The sequence below is a fragment of the Halichoerus grypus genome, chromosome 5 (assembly GCF_964656455.1).
Source record: "Halichoerus grypus chromosome 5, mHalGry1.hap1.1, whole genome shotgun sequence".
In the NCBI taxonomy this organism is placed as follows: domain Eukaryota; kingdom Metazoa; phylum Chordata; class Mammalia; order Carnivora; family Phocidae; genus Halichoerus; species Halichoerus grypus.
The window spans coordinates 115,197,374-115,209,376 of NC_135716.1; the positions used below are offsets into that span (position 1 = coordinate 115,197,374).

Here is a 12,003-nt window from a genome sequence, read left to right on the forward strand (position 1 = left end):
AAATAGTTGAGTATTTCTTCATGTGTTTAGTAATTTTTTTTATTATGAGGTCATTTGTTGAACTTCTGTGGACATCTTGAGGGCCTAACCTGGGGGTGCTTTCCTTGAGAAAAAACTGGTACTTGCTTCTGGTGGGTACTGTTGGATGCAAGTAATTTGATACCACTCAAATATAATATTTCAGCTTCAGGTTTCTCTGGATGAATGGATAGTATATATTTGAAATTGCATCCCGAATGATAGCAGATCTATGGGGCCAATTCTTAGGAGAAACTATTATAGTGTGTATGTGTTCCGCCTAGAGTCCTGATGAAGACACACAGATTTCTAATAGGTTTCTACTGCTAGTATGCAGATGTTTTTAATGTCTTTTTTAGTAGTGCTGTAGCACTGTTGAGGTCCCAAATTAATGAAGTCTAGATCTCATGGGTCCTTTACTGGGTTGTAGCTGTGAGTACATATCCTAGATGTGTTGGGTAAAGAAAAATACATCAAGTACATCCAAGAACAGATGAAATAGCATATTAATAGAAAAGTAAAATAATTCCTTAAGCCAGATATAATACAGAGGTCAGGCAGGTAATGCAAAGGCATGAAGTTGCTAAAAGTAAGATAACAAGAGGTGGTAGACACACTGTCTGAAAGATTAAAATTTAAATTTAAAAAAGAAGATGGCCAGGAAAACATCTCCTAGAAGTATTTGACTCAGAGACTACCAGTTTTTGACCTCTGCCGATACTCAACTCATACCTTGATAATATACTTTAAGTAGGTACTTAAATATGTACTAATATTTCTTAATATACTGTGACAGCATTCAATTTGACATCTATATGTGATCTGTAACAGTCTGGCTTGCTTAGGCTCATGTATTTAAAAACCTGTGCCTGGTATAGGCTTTGTTCTACATTTCTTTTTTGCAAGATGAGAAACCTCTTTAGCATACATTAAAAATAATGGTCATGGAGCAAGGATTTCTTAATTATAGTAAATTGAAGGAGTTTGGATAAAGGATCAATTCCATAAAATAGGGATTCTAGAGGCTAAAAGTAGCAGTATTCATGATTTAGAGAACAAAAGTTACTATTAAAATATTGTGCATAAAATGCTTCCACCACTAATCCATATTATATGATGATGAGAGAAATGAGGTGAAATAGAAGATTAATGAAAAAATCAATGGTAATTTCTGTCTTCTTACTAAATAAGAGTCGATTTGTATCATCACTATTAGCATCTAAGTATAAATGGGAATAAGATCAGGTCTAGAGGGAAAAGTTGTGTTGAATTTTATGGCTCAATGTAGGCAAAATGTAGTGCTTAATTCTACAGCTTTCCACTTATGTCGTGGCCACACACTATTTTTTCCATCTCCAGACTAGATAGATATTCAGTAAATTCTTTCTATATATCAAGAAAAAAATGCTGCAGAAATATATTTCTTATTTAATTTCTACTATTCTTTTAAATGGTAGTTTGCAGAATGCATCTGGGTGTACAGCTAATGACCCATGAGCAATAAGCAACTGTTTAAGTAAAATGCACTATGAAAAAGCTTTTACCAAACAGCATTTTAATATTTTAAATAGATTTTCCATTGCAGGCTCTTTGTAACTGGATTAGTTCTCTGATGTGTTCTGACAGAGCTGTGGTTAGGGATACTCCATTAACTTTGTCTGTCATCTTATTTTCCCTAGTATCCAGCAGAACACCCTTATATTTCATAATTTGTATTGCTATCAGTGCTGATTTGTAAATGTGCAAATTATAATTAACAGTGGCTACTACTTCTATTAAATATTAAATCATTCTTGCAGCTTATATTTTCCACAGCAGATGGAGCCCTGTGGCATGCAAATAGACTTTCCTTACATTGTCAGCAATTTTTAACCTATATTTTAGTTTAAAGAATACATTTTTCCCATTTGCTTTATGTTTTCTATAGCATTTAGGTTAATATTTATTTACTGCAGATTTTCTTTCTACCAATAAGAATTTCATGGACTATTACATCCCAGCACTGTGGTTTTGTTTCCCTTCATTAATAGCTCCTTAATCATCTAGCTTGCTTGTAAGTATGAGAGCTTGTTATTTGTACTGATACTGCAGTATTGCGTAAGAAGCATTTAGTTATATTTTAATATGTACAGCAGAAGCAGAAATGTTGGGTACACCATCGTAGGTTTTAATTTGAAATCCAATCTATGTGCACATTTTCCCCCAGAATAAGCAAACGCATTTAAGGTTTTATATTGTGTCTTAAACATTCTATTAAATGTCATCAGCCGATTCAGGAAAATGTATTGCAAAAATATTAGAGAAGTATAAAATGTGTAAATGTAATAGATGCTTGGGACATGGAGAGGAATGTAAAAGTCCAACATTTATCAGGTAACCATAAACCACTAAGAAACATTGATAGAAAGTAACATTCTTATGATATATAGTATCTTAAGCATGAACTCTTATTTCTGGTATTTATTGCAGTGCTGTTGTATTAAAAAAACACTAATCCAGAATTATTGCAGCCTTTCCTAACTGTGGATTGCTAGAGTATGAATATTTTGGTTGCGGAGCGAGTCCTAACTTTCTTAACAATGAAAGGATATATACTCTTTAAACCCACTGGAATCAGAGGGTTGTTTCCTTGACAGGTTTTTAATGGCAAGTTAAGACTGCCGGGGAAACCATAGAACTCAAAGGCATTAACTGACAAATTAAGCAAAGAGTAATGAAAACTTCGATGTGTTTGAATCATCATTCATTGAACTGTAATTGCCTTAGCAGCAGAAAATTAAATTGTAACAAGTAAGGGTCTTGACACTTCCCGCAATTTCTAAAAAAAAAAAAAAAAGTTTGTGCATGCCATGGAGGATAAACAGCAGTCACATGAAATACTGGGTGCGAGTCTTTTTAATTAATTAATTTTATTTATTTATTTTTTGGAATCAGTCACTCAATAAGACACACAAGGTTATTATAACAGTCTGTTTTTTGGATTCTTTAACATTGAAAATTTTGGTCTATATTAGATAATACAGTTATAAATAGGGTCTTATTCAAGGTATAGGGCCTGTTGGTTTATGGAAACAAGTAGAAATGACTTGCCAATTATATGCTGTCCTTCTTCCTCCACATCTTGGGGGAGGAAGAGATCGGGAATATGCAGGAAAATTTTTTTTTTTTTTTTTTAGATTTTGCCTTTATGGGTGTTATTCAGAGGTCCAGTTGCAAGCATATTCATTCATTTGTGACTGGCCAAAGAAAGTAATCTCCAAGTAGCAGGTGTTTCTTGCAAGAAAAGAAATATCTTTGTTGTTGTTAAGTGGTATGAATACTAGAGAGCATACAGGGTACTCAGAAAGAAAAGCCTATCTGTTTCTCTGTGGATATCCTATAGGAGTCAAAACAGAGACTACACAAGGCTTTATAAAACAGCATTTTAGATTAATTGAAAGTTATAGTTATGGAACCCATAAGAACAGCCTGACCAACCTCTCTGTGAACTGTAGAGATTGTGAATTTCCCAGCAGATAATGCTTCAGCTTTGGGTGGGAAGCTGTGATGAATGTTTGAGTGGGAAAATATGTGTCTGAGTTAGAGCATCTGCTTTCATTACTTAGTTTTCAAGAGGACATTGCGAGTCAAGGAAATGAGTGGGTTTTATCCTGGAAAAGATCCAGGGGAAACTAGATCTTCTGAAGACAAAGGAAGAGCAGATTTCGGCAGCTCCGATTTCAGGAGTGGTGGGCAAGACTGAGTGGGGTGAGGACTCACCATGTTGGTCAGTGGTGAGCTCTGCTCATCTGGGAGCAGTGTCCTTCCTCAGCACCGTGGAGCCTTGTTCAGGGTTAATTCATTTTAAAACCTCCCATGGAAATCTTCCAAAGTGAGGTGCCCTAAGATAATACCTTTGCCTCGGGAAGCCGTGCTTAACAGGGATCTCCTGAAGAGAAGGCCTCCACAGGACATTCATAAAAGCCTGGATGAAGGAGCCTAATGGGAACATGGAGCACAAAAAGGAACTGGACTCGGGTGTGCAATTGCAGATTCGAAGTTTAGGGAAGACTCTCCATAAAGAGACTAATTCTCAAGGTCAAGTAATTTCATTAACGATTCATAAGCCATCTATGTTCAGAGGGGATTTGCGTACTATTCAAATGGTCTGTGTATTTCTCTAGTTTGAAAAAATAAGACTTAGTGCAATAGTGACAAATACAGCATGTGTTCATATCCATATGAAAATCTATCACAGCAATGGAGACAGTCCGGCTAGTTTTTATCCCCTCTTCATTTAGGGGCAAAGGCGGAGTAAGGATGGAGGCTGGGCTGGAGTGGAGAAAGAGGGGGGATGGGATATTTCTGGATGAACCAGATAAAAGGCTGCTTTGTTTTGTTTTGTTTGAAGGCCTATGGCAACTTCTGGGGACCTTATGCTATCAGTAACTTCTCATATGTGCTAAAGCCAGTGTCCTTTCTGGACATCACTTCCTTTCCTGTGTATCTTTGTATCTTTAGCCAGCAATACCTACACAACCAGGTTAAGGTCTCCTGGTTTCCTATGAAAACTCCAATACTAGAGAGGAGGGGGGGTGGGGGGATGGGTTAGCCTGGTGATGGGTATTAAGGAGAGCACATTCTGCATGGAGCACTGGGTGTTATACGCAAACAATGAATCATGGAACACTACATCAAAAACTAATGATGTAATGTATGGTGATTAACATAACCTAATAAAAACAAGATCTGTTATCATGGCCACCATGAGGCTAAAGTATAAAGTGGACCAAGTGGAATTCACAGTTCATTCCTATTTTGTTGGATCCTTCTTTCTGGTAAGACTTTCCCCTCACCTCCTTCAAGGAGCCCAATTACAGCTGTCCTCCCCTGACCTACCTCACCCTTCAGTCATCCTCTTCTTGTCCTCGTCTAAGTATATAATTTCTGTGGCCCATGCCCACAGTACCTTGTTAGGTTTTTTTAATCTTACCTGGTAAATTAAGTAAGCTGCTATTAACTGATAAGGGTCTTTGGATAACATTTGCCTTTTGGTAGAAATTTTATTTACATGGGCCAAGAGACCCTGTGCTAAGACCAGTAGGACAAGAGCATCCTTTGTTTCTCTTCCAATCATCAGTTTAGCTACTTTGACTATGAGGAGCTCTGGCCTTCTACCTAAAGTCCTGAGATTTTGTAAGGCCCCCCAAACCAGAGCCTTCCTTAAAAAACAAAGTGGAATAAACATAGCATATCCTTCAAAATAATGGTTGTCCAGGATTATACAAACCTAGTATTAGGCTTAATAGAAAGTAAACAGTAAATCTAAATAAAATTACCCTGTAGGGGATCTGGCTTTGTAAAAAATGTGAACTCTCCTTGACCTTTTCATATTCCTCATGTTCCATTTGAATTTTTTATGGATTCTGCTTTTGAAGACTGAGTATATTTGTTATAGATACACATGTTCTCTGGAAAGCTTGACTTGAAAGAAACTCCATGCAAAGAGCTTTGTTTCTGGTGGGATGCATGATCCAATAATTTGCAAAATGCTGTAGACACTATCTAATTTTTTTAATATATATATTTAGATTTTATTTACTTACTAGAGAGAGAGAGCGAGCGAGAGCTTGCGAGAGCACGCAGGGAAGGGCAGAAGGGAAGGGAGAGGGCGAGGGAAAGGGACAAGTGGATTCTGCACTGAGCGCAGAGCCCAATGGAGGGATTGATCTCAGGACCCTGAGATCATGACCTGAGTGGAAACCAAGAGCTGGACACTCAACTGACTGAGCCACCCAGGAGCCCCAACACTATCTAAAATTTGAGGATTTGCAATGTACATTAGTGTAGTAAAGGCTCTGAGAAGTCCTGTAGTGAAAAAGCCTATTTGAATTTGTTTAACTCAACATTTCCTAAAGGCATATTCTTTTGTGCACAACATTCTGGGGGACTAGTTTTCCAGTTAACACAATTGTGGAGGATGGGGCAGGGCATGATGCTGTGGACATCTACTTGTACTCTAGTTATTTTAGTAGAAGCAAAGGGAGAAAATGTTATGTTGTAAGATGATGTAAGCAGCACCAGTAAGCACACCCATTTGTTTTCAACTCATTCATTTATTCATTAAGAATTTACTAAATACCATATAAACAATACCGAACCAGGAGTTGGGGATTTTCCCTAAAAACAATCAAACAAGCAAACAAAACGAAAGCAAAGAACAACAAAAAAACCCTAATCCATGTTGGGAGACCTTTAGAAAATAAAAATATTCTAGATTGCACTTCTGTGACTGAATCCATGATCAGTGGTGAGAAGCTGTCTTCCAGTGGTTGAGTCTCAACTTCTTAGAGTTTGCAGGGGGTACTGGCTGCTGATAACTACTGCCTCATCTAAGCCACATTATGCAGACATCCAGACTCAGTAAAGAACATCTAAACAAAAAAACATCCCTTCAGCGACCTTTCATTCTGTTAAAGTTTTGAGTTGGGAGTGATATTTCCTTTCTCTAATATTGGGAAGAGAGCATAGGACTTGGATTCAGAGGACTTCAGTTTGAATCCTGCCTCTATCTTTCATAGCCCTGTGATTGGCTACATCCCTAATATTGCCAAGGTAGAGACACTGAGGATCCAGTTATTAATATTTTCCTGGACTGAATCTAGGAGGATCCTAAAGGGATCTAATGAAAATAGTTCTGTCCTTCGTAAAATGTGAAAGTCTGTACAGATGTTAGGTATTGTTTCTATTATTCTTTTATTATTCTTGATCTAATCAAAATAATCATTTTACAAGGCGTTGTCTTAAATACATTCCGTTTATTTTCTCCCTTAATCTTTACAACAACTCTAAGTGTTAGATACTATAATTGTTCCATTTTACAAATGAGAAAAACTGAGGGTCCCAGAATTTAAATAGTGGGTTTAAGTAAAACATGTACAAATTTTCAGTGTGTTGATCTGTGCCATGTTCAGCAACTTTGGAATTTTTTTATTCAACTCACAATCACCTACTATCGTCTGTGTATGGTTTCAAGTTCTATATGTACAGTAGTCAACAAAATGGACTAAATTTCTGTACTTGTGGAATTTAAATCCTAGTGAAGAAGGGAGACAATAAACATAATATTTATACAGAATGTTAGAAAGTGATGAGTGCTGTGGAGGAAAAACAGAATAGGATAAGGCGTAATTGAGAGTGTGGGGAAAGGAGATGAAATAACTTTAAATAGGTAGGACAGAGTTTCCTATCAAGATGGTGGCTGTTGAGCAAAGATTTGAAGGAGTTGAGGGAATGAGTCATGTGGATATCAAAGAGAAGAATGTTCTGGTTAGAGGGGACAGATAGTGCAAAGGTCCTGAGGTGTGACTATGTTGGACATGTTTGAGGAACAGTGTTTCCAGTGGAACTGGAGGAAAGTGAGCAAGGGGGAGGGTAAGAAATTGATCACAGAGGTCAGATCCCATAGGACTTGTAGACCACTGCCAGGGCTCTGGCTTGCACTCTTCATAGAATGGGAGATAGGGAAGAATTTGGAGCAGAGGAGGGACATGATCTGATGTATATTTAGAAAGGATTTCTTTGGCCATTTTGTTGAGAATATACTGTAGGGATTAAAGGTGGAAGCAGGGAAATAAAAAACTGCTCATTCCACGTATAGAATGAAGTGAATTAGAACATGCTTCCAAATCTCATTTGGTGTACATTAAACTCAGTTCATTTTCCATATAGCAAAATGAGTAAGCTGGGGAGGCCTGTTTGAACACCTATTTATCTTGGCCAAATACTTTCTTCTAGCATCTTGAAGTCATTTATTTGGCCATGTTGGTGCTATGACCAAAATGAGTTTTTCTATAATAGTGACATAAATCCTTGACTTCCAATAGAAGATTGGATTAAATAGGATTTTTTTGCAGGGGGTGGTAGTGGGTGGGTGGTATATTCCAACTACTTCTTATCAAGACCAGTGTAATTATCAGTATAGACTAGGTAGTGGTTTGAAACATCATCTACCCAGATTCCATCTGATGGTAGAGTATAGGATTAATAGTGGATTATCATTAGAAGCCCATATCCTACCATGCAGAATTAGGATCAGAACCATGATCTTTTAAAAACAAATCATGGAATACTGACACAGCGGGAATTTGAATTCATTTTGAGTAACCATTGATATTATCCCATCCCTAGCCTTCAGATCCATACAACAGAGCCTAGATGGGGAATTTGATGCTGTTATTCTTATGGAACTGATAGAACTGGAAATCACATAAACTATAGTAAGCTCATTTATTGGTATTTGAATAACTTTATGGACCATGCTTGGGTTAATGATAGGGTAGAAATGCCGTTAAAGCAGAACACTATTAGTTAATCCACTGGTGACGTGCATTAGTGATACTTGAAAATTGTACAGTGGTGAGGACTTTTGTAGTTTTAGCTCATCCCCCTATTAAGATTTGTAGGTGTTTTTTACATGAACTTAATTTTCTCCCTTCACCCTCAGCAGATGACTCAGATTCCTTTAACCTACTAGAAGACATGCTCGAGAAGGCTTTCTGTTAATGGAACATGACTGCTGTGTTTTCTCTCAAAATGCAGCACAGTAGCTTTAGAATTACAGGTCTACTATGTGACCAAGAAACGTCCTCAGTTGACATACAGATTGCACAGTTTATTGGAAATGTGAAGCATACTTCCTTTATTTACTCTGGGGTTCATGATAGGGAGTAGAAGTACAGCAAAGAGAGGAGACTGTTCAAGAAAGTATTGGATTAATCTGAGGCCCTTCCCCTTCGTATCTGATTTATCTTTTGCCGAGAATTGATCAGTGCCTTCATGGAAGATATGCTCAGGCAATGGCAATCAGTTAACTGTTAGAAATATCCTTGGTGCTCACCTTGATGGCACGTATCCTAAAAAATTGGAATGGTACAGAGGAGATTAGCATGGCCCCTGCGAAAACAAATTCATGAAGCATTCCATATTTTTAAGCTAAACTTATGGTGTAAAAGTTACATATAGCAAATCATTAACTTGTACACCTTAAAATACAAGGTTACGTGTCAATTATATCTCAATAAAACTGGAAAAAAGAGAAATATTTGTGTTTGGAGGCTGGAGGGAGGGCCAAAGGATCAGGTAAGGCGGTCCCATCTTTTGAGACTGTGGTCAGGAATTTAGCAAGAAACTGAACATGCAAAATGCTGTATTAAGCACATGTGTTGGTACCTGAAATCCAGCATCCTTTTAAAACAAAGTGGTTAAGAGGGTATAAATGTTAGTATTCCATTGCCATCCCTGCCACCACAAATCTACAGCCTACTATTTTCCTACCATACGTTTCCTAATGATGCTTCTGTTGATAGAAAGCCCCAGTCATTTTTTATTAATGGATGCTGTGACTTCTTCCCACTCTCTTTCCATTGGCACAGCATTTACTGATTAAGGATGCTGGGTGAGTCAGAATATTCCTTGCATAATGATTGGTTACTTGGAATGGGTACCAGCTCTTCCTTTGTGATAAAGAACAGTGTATATAAATAAGGGTAAGAGATTTTCTTGATGTTCAAGGTCTTTGGTCTCTGAGTTACAGACTATAAATTTCCTGGGCCACATTCTAGATGCAGAACTTCCACTGAAGTCAACAGAAGTTTAAAAAAAATTAATGGCAGGAAAATGCACTATTATTATTTATTATTATTTCCTTTTGACTGCTCTGAAGATAATTTGGTGCAAAGTGTTGAAGAAGTTTTGGGTTTTTCCAGTGACTCATTTTCATGAAAATGTTTATCACATTCCTGGGTATTGTTTTCCTCTATCATATATATTTCCATCTTCCATTGGGTAAATCAACATCTTCATCCATATTGCACATTCAGCGGCTGTAAATTCAGCCTGTATTCTCATTAAATGTTACGAATATGTGATTTTCATTTATGATTTTAGTGGGTGTTTCTGAAATTTCTACAGCAGCATCTGGCCAGGAAATAGTGTCTGTGAATCAGAATTACTACACCTAGTTTTATTTTTCTTCTGTATACTCATTTCTCTAATCCTTTCCTAGCCAACGGAAGACAATGTGAATTCTTTTCTATCCTAATTCTCAGAGACCCGCCTCCCCCCGCCCCAACTCATGTATAGACCTTAGGTTTGATTTTGCTGTTCCTGTTATGCGTGTTTCAGGGAACAATGGAAGCAAATCCTGAGTCCCACCCCTTCCTCCCTTCCAGCACTCACATCTAAGCCACCACTGTGGTTTAATCAGACCAGTGCAAGCACCTCCTAAGAGGTTTTTCACTATGTTCAGCTTCAGTCCCCTCTAATCTCTTGATGCCGCTGTTAGAATGATCTTTTAAAAATGCAGAGATGATTCTGCATCTCCCTGCTTAAAACCCTTCTTATTGTCCTCAGGATAAAGACCAAATTCTTAGACCTGGCTCATGGAGCTCTTCCTACTCTGATCCCAGCTTGCCCCTGAGGACCGTTGTTCCACCCTCTGTTTCCCTCTATCCTCCAACCACAGGCCCAGCTTTCAGACCCCCATATCATCACGTTTTTCACCTCCGGGCCTTTGTACGTGCTCTTTCCTCTGCTTGGCTCACTGTTCCACTTCAACTGCTCCCGAATATATCCTGCTCATCCTTCAACTTAAACTCTTCTCTTCTGAGTGGCCCCTTTTGCTGGCACCCATGAGTTCTGCATTCCCATAGGATCCTGCCCTTGACCCTTCAAAATAGCCATCACTCCTGGGTGACTTTTTAGTGCCTATCTTCCCCGATAGATAGCTCTCTTCGTGAGTCCAGTGACCCAATCTGTGTTGTGATTGCTTTGTCCCCAGCACCTTGCACATAAAAGGTATTTGGGCACCTAATGGGTATGTAATGAATGTTTGCTGACTTCGCTTTAGTACTCTGCTACTACCAACCTCGGTTACTCTCTTCCACTATCATTGCGTGTGTGTTTGTCTATTTCCAAGGAGACAGTGGGATGTTCTTTTTTTGAAATTACACAGATACTCATTGTTTTTTATCCTCCTTCTCTGGACCAGCTTCCTGATGCTCGTTTTCACTCTAAGAGCCCAGTTTGCTTTGGAATGATTGAAACATCCATGGGTGAGGAGGAGACCACTAGCCTGAGAGGAGAGGCTTGAGTTTGAATTCACCTAACATTAATTGGACTTTAAACTCTGGGCAAATTGTTGAATCTCTGTGGTTATTATGAGAGGAACAAACTGGATACTGAGAAGCCATTTCGTGTACTTTAGTGGAGATGTAGTCCATTGTGCTGGGGTACAGAAGATAACATGATTAAAAGGTGAACAAATGGAAATTCAGCATATCTTATTACAGTGAATGCTAAATTTTGACCTAGAGAGGGCTGAGGACAGGCTGTCTGTTTCTTCTATCATGTGCCCTCTTTCCCATTGCTCTGTGATTCACACAGCCCTGGGCCATTATGACTCTGCGAGCTGATGGTGGACATACATGAAACATGCTCCCACATGGATTAGTGACAAGCCAGGGTAGTATATGGGCATGTGGTGGAGGTTGTGGGGGTAGGGTGGGGTGGTGGGGTGATTGTTATTGTCTACCATATAATCATAGTATCTTTCCTTATATAATAGTCACATTGCTGAAGAGTGTTTAATGCATAATTAGACTGATCACGGTTTAAATTCTAGCTCTATCACCTTATTGTGTGTGTGTGTGTGTGTGTGTGAGAGAGACAGAAAGAGAGAGAGAGATGAATCAATCCAATTTGATTTCTATGTGTCTCTTTCCTCCTCTCACATTTATGACAGTAACTCTGTCATAGAGTTGTTTAAGGATTTTAAAAGATAATATTTATGAGTTATTTGTGTCCATTTAGCATGCTTCTGTCTTGTGATAATACCATTCTCTTCTAGAGGAACTGTTCCTCTCTACTTAGTTCATGACCGTGATATAAGGGCTGCCAATCAAGTAGTGACTGGTTGCTTTATGGAAGCCCACTTCCAGTATCCCC

The 12,003-nt window shown here is 38.3% G+C and overlaps 1 long non-coding RNA gene and 1 other non-coding gene across 2 annotated transcripts in view; both read left to right on the plus strand.

The window, feature by feature from the left end:
* Positions 1-12,003, plus strand: part of LOC144381907 (uncharacterized) — a 90,293-nt gene that overhangs the window by 23,782 nt on the left and 54,508 nt on the right. The gene's annotated exons all lie outside the window — the stretch shown is intronic.
* On the plus strand, positions 8,889-8,988 carry LOC118551489 (U6 spliceosomal RNA). Its single transcript, XR_004925081.1, has one exon. It is a non-coding gene; the product is annotated as a U6 spliceosomal RNA (small nuclear RNA).